This window comes from Syngnathoides biaculeatus, chromosome 11 (assembly GCF_019802595.1).
Source record: "Syngnathoides biaculeatus isolate LvHL_M chromosome 11, ASM1980259v1, whole genome shotgun sequence".
NCBI lineage: Eukaryota > Metazoa > Chordata > Actinopteri > Syngnathiformes > Syngnathidae > Syngnathoides > Syngnathoides biaculeatus.
Genome location: NC_084650.1, coordinates 13,225,613 through 13,247,931, shown reverse-complemented (window position 1 = coordinate 13,247,931; position 22,319 = coordinate 13,225,613). Strand labels below are relative to the sequence as shown.

General features: G+C 48.5%; 1 protein-coding gene across 2 annotated transcripts in view; it reads right to left on the bottom strand.

The window, feature by feature from the left end:
- Positions 1-22,319, bottom strand: part of LOC133508753 (complexin-2-like) — a 65,636-nt gene that overhangs the window by 27,217 nt on the left and 16,100 nt on the right. The window lies entirely within an intron of this gene.

Below are 22,319 nucleotides of genomic sequence, written 5' to 3'. Positions count from 1 at the left end.
GTCCACCTGTCATGCCCGCAGATATAAAGTTACGGGTGTGGTCCACCTGTCATGCCCGCTGATATAAGGTTACAGGTGTGGACCACCAGTCATGCCCGCAGATATAAAGTTACGGGTGTGGTCCACCAGATATAAAGTTCCAGGTGTGGTCCATCAGTCATGCCCGCAGATATAAAGTTCCGGGTGTGCTCTATTAGTCATGCCCACGAATATATAGTTACAGGTGTGGTCCACCAGGCTAGGAAGTAGAAGTAGGCTGAGCAGCAGCTCGTTGTTAAGAAACTGTGTTTCCACGTTAAAATTTAAAAAAGGCTGTGATTCATCGCACTGGATCGGTTTTCATGTGCGCAGAGAGTGTGCAGCAAGTGCACAATTGCGCAGTTGCACACCATGGAGGGAAGATTGGTCAAGACTACACAAAAATAAGCGACGTCTTTCAATATCTATGCATTTCTACTACTAACAAATTTTACGACTTTTTGTGGTCGACTGTGCAGATTTGCGAGGGCGACGGCGCGCGGGCGCACACCCGCCTGTCAGATCACAGCGTCTGGATTCATGGCGAGGCGGGTTAGCAGGGTGATTTTGTACGTACAGTATCTGTGACATGGATGGATGTGAGATTGATTGTTAGTTACATGGATGGGGAATGACAGATGGTTGAGCGCTAGCTGGCTAGATGATTGGATGATGATGAACGGTTGGATGACTGATGGCTAGGTCACAGATGTCAACTCATGTTTGCGCCCTTGTTTGGATAAGCGGCGAAGAAAATGGATGGATGGATGGATGGATGACGGACGGATGCAAAAGTGATCTGAACAGATTCACTGATGGATTAGCTGGTCAGATTGCTTTATGAGCTCAGCTACGCAAAGTATGTATTTATGGGTGTGGCGTTTGATTGATGGCTGGCAATATGAAGCCCGTGCATATTAAAGCAGCCGAGTCAATGCTTCACGCCAGCCAATAGCGCGTCTGGATTTAAGAGCGCCGTCTCGTGACTCGACACATTTTACAGCCAGCCGTCGTCGCCGCAAAGGTCGCCCGTTTGGCTCGCACGCCGCCATTGTGCCTTCGTTAGATGCGTTCCGATAAAGAGTCGTCCTCTCGGCTCCGTCTCGTCCACCAACAACAACAACAAAACGCCGATGTCGTCCAGAGCGTGCGGCGGCCATGATAACGAATCTGGCCCGCGCCGGCTCGCAATCAGCGCCAACGCGGAACGAGCGCTTCTGTCTCCGTGGCTGCCGGTGATGCCGTCGTTGCTACGGCACGAGGGCCAAAAGTGATGAAAGTGCGGATTATTTTCCGACTCGCAAGGGTGGTGATTATCATTAATAGCTGACGTTGGCGATCGTATTGATTGGGCGACACGACGACATTTCTCGCCCGTTCGTGATTGGCGCTTGACTTTGTGGATTGCTTCCGCTGGGGTTTTTTTTTTTAAATTACTCTTACTAAAGACAGTAAGAGGAGGGATCGTAATGATTTATGAGCGATTGTATTGATTATCCCGCGTCTGTGTTGCACCCCCATAAATATGCGTCACAATTTCAAATTCTTCTATTATTAGTATTTGTGTTATTATTATTTTCGTGCTAGATCCCGGTCATCATTACCACGTTTCCGGAAAAAAACTTATTAAAACATAGTTCCCGTATCGTCAGCCATTTAAAACACACAGAATCTTGCGCTGTGCCATAATATCAGCCGCGAACCCACCAAAAGAAAGACCAGAATTTCTTTCTGTAGAAAATAATATTTGTTCCCTTTGTTTCTTTCATAAACAGCGGTTTTAATGTGACAACAAATATATTATTTACAGAGCCGTAACTAAGAAACGCTCAGAGAGAAATGCTGAGTCATCGTGGGGCTCAGGTCGAAGGTCTGTGGCTTTTTTTTTTTTTACATTATACCGCAAACTGTTTGAAACCAGGTACCGAAACTTGCGCGATTCCCGACATTAGCATTTAGCATATGCAATGTTAGCATTTCTCTCCCTCCGTCTGCTCAAAAGCTGTGCCGAGCTCACATCCACAGCGGTGCAACGCCGCCATCTACAGGGATCCGTCAGTCACTACAGCTGTTTACGAACCTGACTCTCACAGACAAGCCGGCCCGACACCCTTTTCCATGACCAGCTGTCAAAATAAAAAATTACTTGATGACTATATTTAGCGGCGGCAGAAACCCGCTGGATTCTAGTTGACGGATATAAACGTCCATGGGAGTGAACGAGGTAAACAGGAGGAGAGCTCGTATTTATTGTTTGACACAATGACATCAGACACTCATGCTTGAGCAGGCGCACTCATGGCTTCGACTTTTCCGATTAATTGAAGTGATTGTAGTTATTGATTGGACCGGAACCTCTGGACTGAATGACGTGTTTTTAATTTGAGCCGGATAGAAAGCAAGTACGGCTGGTTCTCTGGTGGTTGTCAGTCATCGAGTAATCCTCATCCGCAATCAGACGCTCATCAAACAGAATGGCGGATTCGAACCAGAGCTCGGGGGATTCATCACCTAGAAAACAGAAAAACTTTTTCCTCCACTTCCTCTCGGTGACTTCAACGCGTTCCGGCTCATTGCGGATTCCGTCTAATGTGCTTGCACAAGTGAGAAGGACGCTTTATCCGAGCGCTAACGCCAATCCGCGGCTAATTTAGCCGCGGCGCCCCTCACCAAAACGGATCCGCTTGGCATTCGCGTCAAGCTAATTAGAGCTCCATTGTGTCACTTGGCATCATTTCTGCGGTCCCGGTCTCGCTCTCTCCGTTGCAGGACCTGGCACCTCGTAAAAGGACACGACGCGCTCCGCTAGCTAAGCCGGGCCCGCCGCGATCCAGCTTCGGGTCTGGTTTGCGGCCGTCTACGTGGAGGACGAAACGCTCCGGAACAAAGAGGCGGCCACGCGATACGGGCCAGGACGGGAAGCCGGCGGTGGAGGGGAAATGTGGAGTTTCCGCGATTTCCTTGGAAGAGTTTTACAAAAGCCACCGTTTGTGGGAATCGGGGATCTTCACAGGACCGGCGCGGTCAAATTAATGAATTGCCCGAGTGTTCTATTGACCGTGCGGAATTGATTGGGGATTAATTCCAACAAAACGGACCTTCCCACGGAGTTCCCACAGAGTTGAAATCCTGCAGTGGACCAGTTTTTCCGAAGAACTAAGTTTTCAAGTCAGAGTTCCTTTTCATGACATGCCAATTCGTGAGCCATTATTGGCGAATGCCAACTCCCACGAGATATGTTCCAGACCCACCCAAGATATAAAAAACAAAAAAACTGCAATATAGCGATGCTGTATAACGATTAAACTTATAAAAACAGAACTTAATAAAAGTCTCAAAGGTCTTTTTCAGCATTCCTGTTTTCAATCTCCCGCCGTCAAGGAACGGAAGGCAAAGCGCCGCTCCCGATTGAAGTTTACCGTAAAAATAGTAACACATAATACAAGACAATCAAATAGTGTGTATTTAAACTCCCAAAATTTCAACCGAATCATATGGCAACAACAGTATGGTTCACAAATTTACTGCCATCATCACGAAAGCTGCCATAGACAGGCGAAGGAAATGACCATAAACTGCTACTTTAACGTGCAGGAGCAGCAAAACATACAAATCAAGCAAACATTACTCACAGCAATATACAGTACTAGTACTTTCTCTGCTCTGTCGCAAATTCTACTGCAGGTTAGTAGGGGACCTTCTCTCTCTTAATTAAGCTGCAGCAACATCCAGTAGTTTTAAGCAATAAATAAATGCATTCCTTAAATTATTTCATTATATAAAGTATTTCAACTACACCTGTATTTCTACTATGCAGTTTATTATAAGGAAAATCTTTAGGCTTGGAACACATTATTTCTTGTTCCATTCATTGCAATGGGAAACATCGCTTCGGTTTTCGAACAAATCACTTCTCGAACCGCTTCACTTCTGGAACGGATTGTCCTCGCTTTTTCCTGTCAGGTTTTGATATAAAATTCAACACAGGTACAAAAACTTCCATTTGTTTGGAGCAAATAAATTGTGCTTACGGTTGTGAAAGGACCCTTGATTCGTCTACGTTTTTTGAAGTTAGCTGACAAAAAAAAAAAAAAAATGCTTTTTAAAAATGCGTTGCCGTCGCGGAACAAACACGGCGCTTTTCCCCCCTTCTCCGGTAAGACTTGCTTTGTTCGTAAGCGCGACGCTGCCGTAACCTGATGACAACGTGCGCGGTAAAGCGAATGAAGAATAAACTAAATAAGGTACAAAGTCAAAGAGGAAAAAAAATACGTCAGACGTTTTCCTGCATTCGGGCTTCCGGGCGATGTTCGGCCCACCCGACTTTACAACTCTTAGAAAGCGAAACGCGACCGAGATGAAGGCCGCAAGAGAGTCTGTGTGTGTTCCAACAGTCCCAACTAGAGCTGCGTGTCAAAAACCGCAACCGCACTTTGAGCCTTGGGATCAGCCCGAGGACAGAGTGAGTCATCGCACCCCACCACCCCCAAGGCGACATCACCTGAGCTCAGACGCCGGCCCGCGATGAGAAAACTGCCATGGCGACCGAGATTGACGCCACGGAAACTATCAAACCGCGGCAGACAGACGACAGAGTCAACATCTGTCAGCGACTGGGAGGCGGTTAGCTTGGAGGGCAGCAAGTGCGGACTGGAGTTTATTAATTACTCGCCCCCAAAAGTATCTTAACATGGCGAACAAGAACAACTCAAGAACGCCAGGAAAAAATAAGTAAATGTCACAGTCAGAAAAAAAGATCAGCAGGTTGCAAGTTCCATCTGCAGTCATACCCTCGAGCAAGACGGGGAACCGCCACAGTTACCGTCGCTGGTGGTTCAACAACTTTTGAGGTCTTTGTTGGCAGAAAAACGCTAGAAATGGACTCAGAGGATGATTTTGACTCAAAATGGCTAAACTTTATTAGCTATCCATCCATTTTCTTAGTCGCTTATCCTCATGAGGGTCGCAGGGAGTGCCGGAGCCTATCCCACTTGTCAACAGGCAGGAGGCGGGTTACACCATGAACTGGTCGCCAACCAATCGGAGACAAACAGCCGCACTCACAATCGCACCTATGGGCAATTTAGAGTGAGAAAATTTAGAGGCCAAATGCAGTAAAGTAAATGTCAGAGACAGAAAAAAAAAAGATCAGCAGGTTGCCAGTTCCATCTGTAGTTATCTTGAAGTACCCTCGAGCAAGACACGGAACCTCCACAGTTGCCGTAGCTGATGGTTAAACAACTTCTGAGGTCTTTTTGTTGGCAGAAAACCGCTAGAAATTGACTCGGAGGATGCTTTTGACTGAAAATGGCTAAACTTTGTTAGCTATCCATCCATTTTCTTAGCCGCTTATCCTCATAAGGGTCGCAGGGAGTGCCGGAGCCTATCCCACTTGTCAACAGGCAGGAGGCGGGTTACACCATGAACTGGTCGCCAGCCAATCGCAGGGCACATAGAGACGAACAGCCGCACTCACAATCGCACCTATGGGCAATTTAGAGGGCAAATGCGGCAGTGCGGCACCATCATCGACCCCCAAAAAAATGGATTCAGCAAATCCAAAGACCACTCAGGATTTGTATAACACGTATGACATTATGACAACTGTGATAAAAATGGATTAAAGGCGTCATTTTCACAAGACAGATGGTAACTGTCACCGGCGCGGTCCCACCAGCGGCCCGGTGGGGGCCCCGGACCTCCCGCTCCGACCCCCTCCCCACCGCCACATGGCCCACGCGCGCGACAGCCCGGCTCCGCCTCCGGGACCGCCCCCGACATCACGACGGCGTTTTCGGCTTGACTTGGCCCGGCGGGGATGGAAAGGCGCGAGCGTCTCTTCGGGGCGCTCGGCATATGACGGGCGGCGGGACGCCGAGAGGATTTACAAGCAGGGAAAAACAAACGTTAGCGTCGATCCTCAGACTGCCGACCTCTGAACTTTGCATACGGTCCCCCCCGCAGGGGTTAAATTCCGCCGCTTGTCAGGAAAGTGATGGCCGTTCACACCTTTTAACGGCGCCGACCCGCGACTCCTCTTAGTCAAACAGGAGCGCATGAATTTTTAATCATACCCGCACTTACTTTCACGTTTTCGTACAAGTACACACAGGAAGTTGCCTCCAATCAGCATCCATCTATTTATCTATGTGTCAATAAAGAGTCTATGGGTTGTTTTCACTGATGTCACAGACTTTCCCATACACCGCTGCGCGCCGCCATTTTATCTCTCTACCTAACGCCTACCAGGGTTGCAGATTCCGGAATGCTCTCTCCGTTACCGTTTGTGTTTTTGTGTTTCATGGGCGGCTCGGGACTCAAGTACACAAGAGGACTTGCTAACCATCAGAAAGCTTTCTTCTAACTTTCCTTCGACAACTCTCGGCAATTCGCTGAAGGTTTTTCTAGAGTTGCCAGTCGGCGCGCCCTTCGAAGCCTCGCGACGAAGAGGCTCGCGATCCGATATACAAGTCTGGCTGGACGCGATCTAACGCGTCTGACGAAAGACTGTGGACGTTCTGCGGCTAACATCCATCCATCCATCCATCCATCCATCAATTATCTACCACTTTTCCTGGTCCGGTCGTGGGGGAAGTAGCTTTCAGCAAGGATACCCAGACTTCCCTTTCCCCAGCCACTTCTTCCAGCTCTTCCAGAGGGATCCAGAGGCGTTTCCAAGACCGGCGAGAGACATAGTCTCTCCAGCGTGTCCTGGGTCATCCTCTGGGTCTCTTTCTGGTCGGACATGCCCAGAACACCTCACCAGGGAGGCGTCCTGGAGGCATCCGGATCAGATGCCCCAGCCACCTCATTCGGCTCCTCTCAATGCGGAGGAGCAGCGGCTCGACACTGAGCCCCTCCCTGATGACCGAGCTTCTCACCCTATCTCTAAGGGAGAGGCCGAACACCCTGCGGAGGAAACTCATTTCGGCCGCTTGGATCTAGGATCTTGTTCTTTCGGCCACGACCCACAGCCTCAGCCTACTCATCTGGCTCCTCTCAATGCGGAGGAGCAGCGGCTCGACACTGAGCCCCTCCCTGATGTCCGAGCTTCTCACTCTATCTCTAAGGGAGAGGCCGGACACCCTGCAGAGGAAACTAATTTCAGCCGCTTGGATCCGGGATCTTCTTCTTCCGGTCTACGTTTTGAACATTAAAATGGGGTGAGGGGGTGAAGCAGCCGAGGAGTTCTGCATCGATTTTTTATCGTGTATCACTTTTGGTGTTTCAACGTGAGACTTTCCAAACAGCATCTCCCCCCCCCCCCCCCCGTCGCAGACGACAAGCGCGTATTCCGAGGCGAAAGCCATCCGGGAGTCTTCGTAAAAGGTAGAATGTTGCCAGCGCCGTCTGCATGATCGGTCACAGTCCAGCGAGCGGGCCGGAAGCCCTTTTCCCGTCCCGGCGATATATTTGCCAGGCCGGCACCGGCGAGATAAAGAGGAGATCGCAGCAGCTGTGCTTCAGCTTGAGCGACGGCGAAAATGAAAGCGCGAGGGGGCCATCAACCCTCCTAAGAGCCGCCAACAAGACCCCCGGGGAGGGGGGGGGGGACGGCCGCCTCGTTTGTTTTCTCGGTGACTGCGAGGGGACGCGACGTATCGAGGAGGGCGGCCGTCGTGGCCGGCGTTCAAGAGCGCGCGGCTGGGCTCGGCTGCCGGCTTTGAACCCTCGCCAGGGAAAAGACATCCAGTTCTTGTCCCCGTGCCAAGCGAAGGGACGCTGCATGGCCACGTCACCGCGGGTTATTTTAGGGGAACCGTCGCCCCCTCGATGATTGGGATTAGTCTGGTATTGAAAAGCAACTCGACTTGGAATCCTAGCTAAAAATATATAGATAAATAAAAAACGGACTGTGAATGGAAATTAGCGACAAAACTATAATTTGGCATCTCCTCTCTCAAAACTGATTTTTTGTCTTTATGCAGCGTTCCTGATGATGACAAACAAAGCATAGTTGTGGTAATAGAAGAAGAAACATGAAGAACATTGTTAAGTTGAAATGCAAATCCAAAGGATTTTAATGTGAACAACTTCAAATTAGGGCTAGCAAATAATCTTGGAATGAATTTTCCCACCAATTAATAATATAAAAATAGATTTTTCATGATTAGAACATAGAGTCACTGATGGCGTAGTGGTACAAACGCCTGCCTTTGTGGCGGGCAGCGTGGGATCGATTTCCTCTCAGTGATGGTGTCGCTATCTGCCCTGGCGACCAGTTCAGGGTGTAGTCCGCCTTTCGCCCGAAGCTAGCTCCGGCTTCCCTGTGACCTTTTTGAGGATAAGCGGATTGGATGGATGGATGATTAGAACACGGCGGCATGGTGGATCAGATGGTAAAAGTGTTGGCCTCACAGTTCTGAGGTCCCGGGCTCAATCCCAGACCTGCCTGTGTGGAGTTTGAATATTTTCCCCATGCCTACGTGGGTTTTCTCCGGGGACTCCGGTTTCCTCCCACATCCCAAAAACATTCATTGGACCCTCTAAATTGCCCCTAGGTGTGATTGTCTATCTGCCCTGCGATTGGCTGGCAACCAGTTCAGGGTGTACCCCACATCCTGCCCTTTGACGGCTGGGATAGGTACCGGTACTCCCGCGACCCTCATGAGGATAAGCAGCCAAGAATAATGGATGGATGATTACAACAACAACAAAAAGTGAGGCGCAAGTATTATTTCGTCCACTTGGGTTTGCAATATTCATGTTCCACACGGCAACATCTGCGACCGAGCGCGTGTGGCCTTAAAAAGGCGGGGCCCGGCCTCGCCGAGTGACGCGGGAGTCGGGGAACGAGAGTTGAAAGCCGAGCGTTGTGACCTCGGCTGTTAACTCGCCAACCGTGAAGCGTGTTGACTGTTGAGCGACGGGACTGTCGGTAATGTTAACTTTTTACTCTCAAACTCGGGGAATGACGCTCTGTTACGCGAGAGCAAGAGCTGATGTGAAACGATATTCAGCGCAATCAGTGAGCTGGCACGGTGCAATGCGATTTTTGCCGCGGGGTCCGTCGCCACAAAGCGTGCCCCCACCCCAGCCTCGCTCCCTCCCCGACGCATTCATCCCCTTCAAATCTCTCGACGCAGACGGCGCTGCATAATGCAGGTGCAAATATTCAGCGCAAACACAATGACTCATCCCGGCAGAGCCGAGGCGGCGGCGGCGCCCCGTCTGCGGCGAGATGAATGAGCGGCTGTCAATCCGTTCTGCCGTCGCCGCCGCTGCGGTTAGTTTGTCGCCGGTGCGTCGCGAGCCCCTTGCCCAAATACTCCATTTTTTGATTGACACGCTCAGGTAAAAGATGCGCAACGATTCCAAAAATATGCTTCTGTGCTCTCTTTCACAAAAATTAGAGGGCCTCTGGAATCTTGTCACTTTGACTAGCCATATCCATATTTTGTGTAGAAATTGATTTTTATTGCCAGGTACATGCATTGAGGAAAATACCATTAAAATGTAATATCATAAAAGAAAACATTTAAAAACATTATGTTATTGTAACAAAACAACCCAAAACCGCAAGAGTTATCTTTTCTGGATTAAAAGCAAAGGAGTGATTATTCAAAACAATTTTTGGTTATTCCCCCCCCACTGGGATTTGCTCGAAAAAAAAAGCATTGAAATATTTTTTTTCCCCTCCCAGCATTAAATTGGATCGAAAGCCACAGAAATCCCAATTTTTTTTTTTTTTCCGTTTTTTTTTTTTTACAGATAATGTGAAAATAAGTTTCTGCGTCTTCAGGGGGTAAAACCGTTAAGGCAAAGCGTGCAGGGCGCCCGATAAACACCGTCGTTAATAAATTAGCATTTAAATGCTCAACGGCAGCCGTCAAACTGCGCGGCTCGACTGGCCGCGGGGCTCGCGGGACGCAGTTCTGTTTTCATATTTTTATAGAGTAGAATGTGAACATTTACTGTACAGGGCAGGGAGGAAAAAGTCAATCATCGCTTGGATCTGGTTGACCCTTTGACCCGTAGTAGCAGGACTTTAACTGGACCACCACGGATCTTTTTCGTTTTCAACATTCTGCTGCTGCTCTGCTTCTGTTTCGGATCTTTGTCCTGGTGCTCGACCCAAGCCCATTTAGCCTTCAAATGTTCGACAGGTGGTCTTCATTTGTTGTACAAAATATTTTCATTAAACCTGTGAATCGATTCTCCCGTTTATGATCGCAAACTGTCCAGGCCCTTCGGTAGAAAAGCACACCTCGACCATCACGCTCCCTGCAACATACTTCAAACGATTGAACCCTGAGATATTCCGTATCTTTCCGAGAGGTGGCGCATCCATCAGGCGAGAAGGTCAGAAGGAGCTACATTGTGTCTTTGTGGATCTAGAGAAAGCCCATTACAGAGTACCAAGAGAGGAACTGTGGTACTGGATGCGCAAGTACAGTGTGGCGGAGAAATATGTTAGAATAGTACAGGACACGTATGACGGCAGCAGAACAGCGGTGAGATGTGCCGTGGGTGTGACAGAAGAATTTAAGGTGGAGGTGGGACTGCAGCAGGGATCCGCTCTGAGCTCCTTCCTGTTTGCGGTAGTCATGGATAGGCTGACAGATGAGGTTAGACGGCCTCAGGATCCACCAGTTTCGCCACCCCTGGTTTTCCAAGCCCCGCCTCCTGCTTTAAGCTGCACCGTTCGGCTCCGGGCCAACCTTGCGTCACAAAACCTCGCGGGCGCTTTCTCACTTGCCTGCTCAGGCCCTGGGGCTGCTCGGTCGATCCTGTCTCAAATATTAAACCACGCAAGGATCTGTACAGTGAAACAGCTAACGGCTCATTAAATCAGTTCTAATTGTTACTCGGCTAGTCTATAGCAATTTTAGAGCTAATACATGCTAATGAACGCGGTCCGCCGGCCAGGCTTGCATTTATCGGACCCAGTACCCATGCGGAGGAAGATCACGCAGAGAATTTTTTTAATAAACCGGAGTCCATAATAAAGAGATAACAACTGATGGCGCGATGATGGATCACCTCAGTTGAACGGCCAAAGTTGAATCGTAGCCGACCTTTAAACAAAACGCTTGCTCGGGCTGCGAGAAAAGTTGAATGTTAAAATGTCAGTCGTGACAAATTTGTTTCTCCAAAGTGTTATGAGAGAAACTTGTGCCAAAAATATGTGTTTGAGCGGCATTTGTCGAAAATAAGACATTTTCATCTCACTGGCTAGAATGATATTATCAATAATAAACCTTAAAGTCCAACTGACATCAACAACAGGATTTTTGGTATGTTTTTAATAAATAAAAAAAAAAAAAAGGCAGCAGGAATGGACCCATCCGTTTTTTCACCACACAACATGATTTTGACGTATATGCTTGCCATGAAAAATCCTCTCCAGGGATTTGTTTTGGAGAAGAACCAGGAAGTGACATCATCAGCAGATGCCCACTCAGGCGGGCTTGTGTGTTTATCCAGTTTTACCTGCGGGAAGGTAGCTCTTTGTTCCTTCGTGTTAGCCAAAATCCCGGCTCGTTGTATATTTGTTGGATATTTTTTTGAACACTCGTGAGGATGGATTCACTCTTCGCACTTTTCCAAAAGACCCGGTTCGTCGTGAAAAATGGATTGCACGGGTGCAAAGGACGAGAGCTTCGTGGGTTCCAAAGGACAGGTAGGTGTGTATAGAGCTATTAAAACAAAAATAATAGTTTTGGGGGTGTGGGGGGATGTAATCTTCTCAGAAGTAAAAAAAAAAAAAGATCCGTATCATAATAACTTAATAAAGTATGTATGTAAGTAAGTAAGTTTCTTTCGGCTTGTCCCGTTTGGGGACGCCACAATGTCTCTCTCAGATGAACGCTCATATTTGTTTGGCACAGTTTTTCCGCCGGATGCCCTTCCTGACGCGACCCCTCTTCCGGAGTTAGTAAAGTACGTAAGTCAGGTGTGTTCAATGTGGCGACGTGCGGCGTTGGTTGTCGTCGCTCGCCGGTGGCGATGAACAGCGCCGCCGCGGAGGTGGATCGGGCAGGGATGCGGGAAGAGAAAGGAGCCCCCCTCCCCCCACCGGCCACCGGGGTGTCGCCCGGTATGGGTCCTCCTGAGTACGCTACATACTGTCGTACGTACTGTACTGGAGGCTGTTGTTAGTTAGAAGTGATCCGCATATCATCTAAATATGGAAACGATAGGGTAATATTGCCCCGGTCACTTCACTCGATTGTGAGATTTTCTCTTCTTCGAAAAGAGCTTCCGTGTCAGAAGAGGCGCCGGAAAAATCCGAAAATCTCCCGTAGCAGGTGCCACTACCAGCGAATCTGCTGATGACGTAGCAGGCATTACGGCCGCCACTGGGATGTCGAGTGAGACTCCGCTCATATTTATTCTTTCGTATAGACATTGAAGTGAATAATATAAGTCATTTTCATAACAATATCTATTTTCTAATTATATCTATTATATAGGCATGTCAGTGGGACTTTAAAGTTCTGATTAAATGGACTCACTCGTGGAAACAGCAGATCGGAATAGCGGACCGGACTCTTCGATCAGAAAGTATTCACTCGAAACGGGAAACCCAGTTCCCGGAGATTCCCAAGAAACGTCGGGTGTTCAACTTCGCAGCCGCGTCCCGGGTGTCGCGGAACACCCTGACGCACCGCAACGCCTTAGCCGCACTGCGGCAGCCATTAAGTGATTATCGAGACTCCGCTGGGGGAATTCCGCCGCCGTTAATTTCACGGTTGCGACGCGGTCTCGAAATGAGCGCCAGGACGTCTTTCGCGGATGAGGGGGGGGGGGGGAAATAACGGCGGGAGTACTGAAGAAATAAAAATAATACCACGTCTGCTCAGTGATGTGATTAAGGTGTCGGAAGTTGTTCCTCGCCGACGTCGCTCGGCTTGATGCGGTTGGAAGGCCGCCAGCTGCTGCTGTTGCTCTCCAATCTCCCTATCCGTATTGTGCTCGTATAAGCGTGCGGCAAAAGTCATATTTTTTTTGAACTTTCATGCTGAAAAAAATGAAAAAAACTATGACAAAGGGCTTTTACTTAGAGAATGTCCACGTACCAAATGGGATCATGAATCAACAACAACCGAGAGCGCAACTGTGAATGAACAGGCACTCGCTGGGCCTTGTCCTGATTTTTTAATCAGTTTTCTTTTTTAAAACAGTTTTTTCTTGTTGTGTTTACAGCTACATTTGCACGGCGGTGATTATCCCGAATAGTTGGCGAAAATAGTAATGACATTGATCAAAATGGCGCGTACCATCTGTCATGAGCAGGAATGGAGCACGGCCAAGAGTGGCGTGGCGTGGTCACCGCTTTGGGCGGTCTCATCTCTTTGTCGCTGGCATTTGCCAGTTCGTTGCCTTGAGTTAGTGAGTCGCGTTCACCGCCAGCAGGAATCTCCACCACCGAGAGAGAGTGGAGCGTGAGCTATCCCCGTCACAGCGATTCTGTGCCAGCGTAGTTTAGTCCCGTCTTGGTTCATGTTTCCAAGTTTGCCTCTGAGTCATCAGACCTCCTTCATGTTTTTGGATTTTGCTTATAGCCTAGCGTTGTTGTGCCTCTGCCTTCTCGGACTGCTTACACCGTGCATGACGTCAACTTTGAATAAAACCACGCCTAACATCATGCCCTCATCTCGGAGTCCTGCATTTGGGGCCAGCATGACACCATCAACGTTACAAGCGAGCGTGCCGTTGACTTTTCTGACTGGATTATTTTGTCATTTTGTTGTTCCTTTCTATCATGCAGCACTATTCCTGAAGACTGAAATGAAACGTACATTTTAGGACAAGTTTGATCTCGTCATCATTCTGGCTGGATGTCGAGATTATAGAATTTAGCCAATTATTGATACTTTGTGTCATTAAACCCAACGCAGGCAACCCCGGAAATATGAATGTGAAACCCATTTTCCGTTAGCGTTGCCTTAGCATTCCAGTTGGCAATGGTTTCGAACGCTTGCTACTGACACCTTCAGGCCTGAAGCGGAACAGCGACGATCCAAAATTGCCAGTTTCAGTGCGTGTCGGTGACAGATTTGCGCGGTCCACCCTGGAGATGTGTTTGTGATGCGGTCGGGAAGTTGTGTTTCAAGTCGGCTGCTGTCATTCATCACTTTTTGAGGGGTAATGGGGGGGGGGGGGGTCAGGTGGAGCAGAACGCTCTCCAAAGAGTGACGAAAACACACCACATTGTTTTTATTGCCTACAAGCGGGCAGGTTAAAAGACAAAATGCGCAAAGTCCTTCAGTTCGTTGCTGCATATTTGCTGTAACTACAAAAATGATTGTCATGAGCAAGACTTGGCCACGACCAAGAGGGGCGGGGCCACGCCACTGCTCTAGGCGGTGACACCTGTCACCGTTTTTTTCCACATTGGGACTGTAATTTAAGTCGGAGTTTTTGCCACTGGCATTGGCCAGTCCGTTCGGTCAAGAGCCTCCGGTGCGTGGGTGGACCCAAATGCAGGACTTCGCAGGCAGAGGCATAATGTTCAATGTAGTTTATTCCGGAAACTGGGTCAGTAGTCCGACAAGGCAGAGGTACAGAAACGCTAGGCTAGGCGGGATCCAAAAGACATGCAGCAAGGTCCGAAGACTGTTTGGCAAACTAACAAACTCAACACGACAGGATCAGACAACGATGTTAAGTTTAACGGGATGGACTTTCAATTCCCCCCATCCACACTTTTGACGCTGGACAACCTCACGATCATTTCCGCGGATTTGGGACTTTTTATCCTGGATGCGAAAATCGATCTCGATCTTGAGCGACACCTCGCAAAACCGTTTTACAATTTTTTTTCCCTTCGGTTTCAATTTTGCCTTTCAGCTCTTCGTTAGAGAACAGCTGGACGTGTGTTCAACTGTTAGGCTCACGGCGCGTTTTAGGTTTATCCTTCAATTTTACGCGAAAAAAAACCAAAACAAAACACTTTTAACGCCCGTCTGCCGGGTCCAATGAATTATGGATAATTGGAAAGTCCGCTCATGTGTGAGGAAGCGACCAGGAACTGGGGACCAGCTCCCAGCTGAGCCGCTGATGATATAACATGCAATTAATATACTGTCCGCCTCATATTTTCCCCTTCACGCTTCGTATGTTCGCCTCGCAGCCAAACGGTTAAAACGGATTGAACCTTCGTCTTTGGCATCCGCGGCGCGGCGGTGGGCGTCCGATGTCATTACCGCCTATCAATTGATCGGGATTAGACGGCCTCTCTTGGTTTGCAGTGGATTCAAACAGGGGCGCCCCCGTGTTGGCGGCCGCAAAACGTGATTCCGCCGAGCCGGCAAAGTGTGAAAAATCTCATTTGAATCTGTCGGGCCGGGCCGGGCGTCTCTCTCGACGCGAGGCGGCGGGAAGCGCGTGTTATTTAAAGCCCGCGTCGGCGCCGAGACGGCGGAAAATTGTTTGGGAGGGTGCGAGCGCGTGCTGAAGGGGATAAAAAAATGTAAAAAAAAAAAAAAAAAAAAAGCACACGGGGGGGGGGTCTCGTTCCCGGCGTCCCTGCGTGCACGTCTCGAGTTGAAATGAAATATCATAAGGAGAAGCGATTGTGTTCTGTGCCAGGATGACTCCGTGGGCTTAAAAAAGGAAGTCAGTCACGCGGTACGCGTCTTTATAACGCCGTTAAAAGCGAGCCTGAAACGTGGGAATAACTCCGGAACGTGGACAACGACACAACGTCTTTCACGCTAGCGCCTTCGCTTCCAACTTTTGAGATTGGGCTACGTAAAAATCTCAGCCAGCGTATCAGTACATTGCTGTATCTATGATAAGTTTTGATGTTATGAGCGTGCCTGTAGTTAGACACGACGGATCACTTTTGAGTTGCGCGCAAGGCTAAGCTCGTAAACGAAAAGCCGTCGGCGCAGTCCGTGTGCGTGGACGGCAGGAAATCCGAGGATGCCGGCGCTTCCTGTCGCGTACGGTTGTGTAGAATGTCGTAAAATTGCGACGAGGAAACTGGGAATAAAGATCCATCCATCCATTTTCTTAGCCACTTATCCTCACAAGGGTCGCAGGAGTGCTGGAGCCTATCCCAGCTGTCAACGGGCAGGAGGCGGTTGCCACCCAATCGCAGGGCAACCGGAGATAGACAAATCACACTCACAATCACACCTTGGGGCAATTTAGAGTGTCCAATTATCGTCGCATGTTTTTGGGATGTGGGAGGAAACCGGAGTGCGCACCCGGAGAAAACCCACACGGGCACGGGGAGAACATGCAAACTCCACACAGGCGGGGGGCGGTACTGAACCCTGCACCTCAGAACTATGAGGCTAACGCCGGGAATAAAGATTTACAGGTGAAAAAAAAATTATTTATTCAAATGTTCTATATTGATAGCACACGTCTGGGCACTGACTAAAAAAAGTAAAGGAGCAAGTCGCGACTCCAAATCAAAAATCAATGGGTCGTCTTTCATGGGGGGCCTCGCCATTGCCAACATGGCCGCCACAAAGGCGCGTTGACATTTTTGTCCGATTATCTTTGAAGTGGATAACTGTTAGCAAGCTAGCGAGCTTGCTAGCCACCAATCCGCTAACTTCCATTTGTGTTTGAGGAATAGAATCTTCTTCTTCTTACATACATATATATATATATATATATATATATATATTTAATAGAATGTTTGTTAAAAAAAAATGGCTGGGGGGTGTTTCACACTCCTTATAACCGGCTTTCATTTTATAATTGAAAAATTTGTCGTTTTATGAGCCCTCGTCATTCACCGTGAATATCAAGAGTGCTTAAAGGCTTTTTTAAAAATTGTCGTTATTACAACATTTGTTGACCAAATGGTGGAAAAAAAAAATTCTACGCAGCAGCTCAAAGTCACGCTACCTGTCCTTTCCCACATCCCAAAAAGCATGCAACATTAATTGGACACTCTAAATTGCCCATAGGTGTGATTGTGAGTGCGGCTGTTTGTCTTGATGTACCCTGCGATTGGCTGGTAACCAGTTCAGGGTGCGTGTCCCCCGCCCTCCTGCCCGTTGACAGCTGGGATAGGCTCCAGTATTCCCACGACCCTTGTGAGGATAAGCGGCTAAGAAAATGGATAAATGGATGGATGGATGGATGGATGGATGGATGGAGTGTTAAACAAAAATGATTTTACTTCCTCCCCATTCTGGGACTAACAAATGTTATCTTAAAAAAAAAAAATCATCCATCCGTTTCCCCAGCCGCTTTGCAGCTCTCCCGCGACCTTATCCTCACAAGGGTCGCGGGAGCGCTGGAGCCAATCCGTAAACCAATAAGTGAGCGTGTACACGCACGTGCGGCAAAGACTCTCTGCACCTTCCACTAACAACCCAGGCTAAACCGAGCCCTCGTCTCACACTTGAGATGCGTCACTGGGGCGTACCTCCTTAACACCAATTGCTCTGCTAACATTCCTGTTTGGACAGGACCTTCCTGGCTTTACAGACGGAGCATGAAAAACAGCAACGAGGTGACGGCAGAGGAAAATGTTCAAGAAGAAAAATAAAGGCAGGCTCATTTGTCAACGGAGTTCACCGTACGCTAGTTCGAATATCAACATCAAGTCCGTGTCGACGACAAGTTTGTTCCTGGATGAGTTCACGCTGGAGTTTTGTTTTTTTTTTTTTTTTTTTAATAAGAATTCAGAAGAGATTTTTCCCGACGCGGTCGGCCACACGCGCCATTTTCGCCGCCGCCTTCCCGATCGAGGTTTCCTCGCCTCGCCCTGCAGATTTACAGTCATGGCGGGGGCGGGATGGAGGGAGGTCGGGATGGAGGGATGGAGGGATGGAGGGAGCTTAGGGCGGGTGCCGAACAAGAAGAAAGGCTCAGATATGTGCGGGACGGATGGACGGAAGGAGGAAGTCAGAGGAGACAAAACATCCCCCCCCCCCCCCGTTAGCAGCTTCTAAATGACCAATTTGTCCCGTTTCATCCCCCCCCCCCCCCCAGCCTAGAGGAAGACGGGGTGGGGCGGCGAGGAAGGGAAGGCGTCGCTGTCACGGAGGTCACAGACGCGGGCGGCTTTTTACGAGTACTTCTGATGTCACCGATGATAAATCTTCACCGGCCGCCAGCGCTCGCTCGCTTTCTCTCTCTCGCACCCACACACCAACGCGCATCAATCTTCTTGACTTGCAGATTGAATCAATTTGTCATTTTGTCCACTTTTCTCACAACGAGCGATTTGGCCCGAAGCTTTACAAGAGCGAGTCGACGAGGAGGGTCCGCCGCGTCGAACGCGCTCCCACCCCGCGTTCAATGTTTTATGCATGCCGACGCGTCGCGTTTACAGCGCTGACAGGCCCCCCCCCCCTTCACCGCCGCCTTGCCTTAATTAAAACGCCTCGCGACGCCATCGTTAGGAAGCCGCCGCCTCTCGAAAACACTTTCACGACGTGCGAAAAGTCAAATTTAAGTCTGACAAAATTCAGTCACAAATGTGCAACAAGTTGACAATGTCGCCAAAAAAAAAAAAATAAGAGAGCCACAATGTCAGGAAGCGAGTCGAACGCGAGAAATTTACGCCAGGCTAGTCAAGTGGCATCGCTGTGACGGATTGGTACATCTTGTACAAGTATGAGTGCTTGTAAAACGTGGAAACGACGGTTAAATGCCAAAGACGCTCACGCACGTCGGGGGACGGTTTGAAAACGCTTCGTCCGATCGGATGACGGCGAATATGCCGACGTCGCCGCGCCGATGAAGAGTTTGATTGGTTACGAGCGTTGTTTCCTTTTACCTGGCGACGGCGCATCCGTGCTTAAATCCGATTGGATAACTGCTCAGGTAGAAATTCACTAGACAGGAAGCAGCCAATTATCATTAATATTACATCATCATTTTAAATTAGGACAAAATCCCCCACAATTTAAAAGGTCAAGTGTCACGCCTATAAACATTCTAAAATAGATATTGTAATGATAAATACATATAAAATTATTCACTTCAATGTCCATACGGAAAAATAAATATGAGCGGAGAGCGCGTCATCCACGCGCAAAGTTGCAGAAGTCTCGTTCGACATCCGAGTGGTCGCCGTATTGCCTGCAACGTCAGTTCGTAACGTCACTCCGCGACGTTTGCCATGGAAAACACGCTGTGCCGCCTGCTCTGGGACACGGAAGCTCTTTTCAAAGAAGAGAACATTCAAAATTGAGTGAAGTGACCGTGGCAATCGTTTCGAGCCATATTTAAATGATATGCGGATCGCTTCCAACTAACAACAGACTCCCCGACAGTATGTATGAGCCAGCCCGGCTGAAGCCGTCTGCCACGGACACAATCGAGTGAAGTGACTGCGGCAATATCATCCTATCGTTTTGTTTTGAGCCATATTTAGATGATACGCGGATCACTTCTAACTAACAACAGACTCCCCGACAGCATGTATGAAGCCGTGCTCATCCGTGAGGCACGACTTCGGCGGCAGCTCCTCCGCCCACCTACGATGTGACACGGAAGCGCTTTTCAAAGAAGAGAACGTCTCACTACCGAGTGAAGTGACCGGGGCAATATTACCCTATCGTTCTGAGCCATATTTAGATGATATGCGGATTACTTCTCACTAACAACAGACTCCCCGACAATATGTATGAAGCCGTGCTCGGCCGCGAGGCACGACTTCGGTGGCACGGAAGGTCTTTTCAAAGAAGAGAACATCTCACAACCGAGTGAAGTGACCGGGGCAATATTACCCCATTGTTTCGAGCCATATTTAGATGATATGCGGATCACTTCTAACAATGGAGTCCCAGACATGAAGAATGAATCCATCCTCTTGAGTGTTCAAACAATATCCAGCAATACAACGAGCCGGCATTTTGGCTAACAGGAAGGAACAACGAGCTACCTTCCCGCAGGTAAAACCAGTAAAAATATACGAGACCGCCTGAGTGGGCAACTGCTACTAACGTCACTTCCTGGTCCTTCTTGAAAACAAATCCTTCGCAGATAAATACCCATATATGTCAAAATCACGTTTTGTGGTGAAAAAAAAATGGATGGTTCCATTCCGGCTGCCTTTTTTTTCCCCCATTAATGACATACTAAAAATCATGCATTTCATGTCAGTGGCACTTTCAGATAAATCCCGAGCCCGGATTTGAACTCGCGACCTCTGAACTGCGAGGTGAAAGCGCTAATATTTTTAAAATTGATATCGCACTTGCGCGCAGCAGTCCTCACCCACCTGCTGTGGAACAATGGGTAGCGGGACACACACACACACACACACTGAATAAAATAATTTTTTTTGATCGCCAGGGTCTGAACGAATTTATATTTCTGGTTCATTTGATATGGGAGCCAAAAAAATAATAATAAGAATAATAAACCCACAAGCTAGACAGAAAAAGAGGCAAAAACAAACATTTTGCTTCTTCAGAAAAGCGGAAAGACCAAATGATGAGAGAGAAAAAGAACCTAGAAATTCCACAAAAATGTAAGTTGCGTTTTCAAGATAATAACAGGCTGCGTCTAGACCTCTTCATAAATCAGAACCGGTCAGAGTTTCCGGTCGACTGGAGACGGCTCGACGTTTGTTTTTGTCCCCCCCCCCCCACAGCGCGGCAGCCGCCGAGGACACGGCCGACCCGCCGTCGCGTCGCCGCAATTTGGGAGCCCTCGCGAGCGCCGCGCGGGGGTCGACGACCTCGCCGGGATCGCGAGTGTCGGGACCGAGCGCGAGCAGACGGACTGTGACCGTGCGCCGGTAGCTCACACGCAGGAGCCCAGATAACTGGCTGCAGCTAATCCGCCGCACGCTCCCAAGTGCGGAGTTACGCCAAAGGCCGGTCAAACTCTCGCTAAGGAGTTTGCGTGAGCCTCGACTTTCCGTACGGCCCCAAAACCGACGCCGGCCGTTGTTGACGCGGCATCGCCAACCACTTCGCCACGGAAACGATATCAATTTCATACCTCGTTTTTCTCGCAAGGCTTCCCTTTCTGACTGAATTCATATCCACGTTTAATCGCCTCGCCGTATCGTCACACATCCATCCATCCATTTTCTTAGCTGCTTATCCTCACAAGGGTCGTGGGGAGCCTAACCCAGCTGTCAATGAGAAGGAGGCGGACTGGACTGGTCGCCAGCCAATCGCAGGGCACATCGAGAACAAACGGGGACCTCACAATCACACCTACGGGCAATTTAGAGTGTCCAATTAATGTTGCATGTTTTTGGGATGTGGGAGGAAACCGCAGTGCCCGGAGAAAAACCCACGCGGGTACGGGGAGAACGTGCAAATGCCACACAGGCAGGTCCAGGATCGAACCCGGGAACTGAGAACTGTGAGGCCAACGCTTTCCAGCTGAACCACCGTGCCGCCATCGTCACACATTCACAGCAAATTAATTATTCCCTGGTTTTCAAATCCGAAATCAAAAACAATATTTTCTTTCGCTATTTCTCAAATTACTGGAACAAAGGGTTCATTAACAAAAGTGCTCTCAATACTATTATTTATGACATATGAAATTTTGGACCAGATTTTAGCAAGATTCATTGACGTTGACAAAACCTGCTATCACATGCCACATAAAAAACAAACAAACAACAATAACAACGTGGTGGACTAAATCTGGCCCCCGAGCCCAGAGTTTAACACCCGTGGTTTAAGCAGTTGGAAAATGATTTACGAGGGACAAAATTTCTACGTTCAACTATCTTTGCCAGCGACCTATCGTGACAGTCACACCACTGAAATGTTCTTCCGCTAGATGGCGCAAGTTACATCATTGACACGGCTTTCCACATTTTTGAGACTTTTTTTTTTTTTTTTTTTTTTCATTTTTAAAAAATGTCTTATGTGGAATATTTCACACACACACACACATTAGTCTTCAACCGGAACGCAACCACCACGATCCAGTGACGCCAGAACCGGGACAAAACTACCACGCACCGCTACACGTCGCTTTTAAAAGCGCTTCAATAAATGATCATTTATTGAATAATAACAATCTCATCGCCATGTTTTCCCTTTTTCAGTTACATCTCACTCTTGTTGAGTTTCGAGGAGGAACACAAAGCGCGTCGCCGTCTTCATATTCACCACGCGATTGCATCACGTGTTCCAAAATGAGAAGATGGCAGATTAGGAAGCGTCTTTATTAAGCCCCCCCCCCCCCACCAAAAAAAAAAAATTGCTTGATCTCCTCCTCGTTATTATTCATAGAATAACAACATTGCAATTTTGATGGCTTTATCTTTCCTAAAAGTCAACACATCCCTTCTCATCCAATGTGTGTGTGTGTGGGGGGGGGGGCATGTTCACCGTTTTCTTTTTTTTAATTCAGCCCCCCCAATGCTCTTTTCGTTCATTCATTTTCTTTGCCGCTTA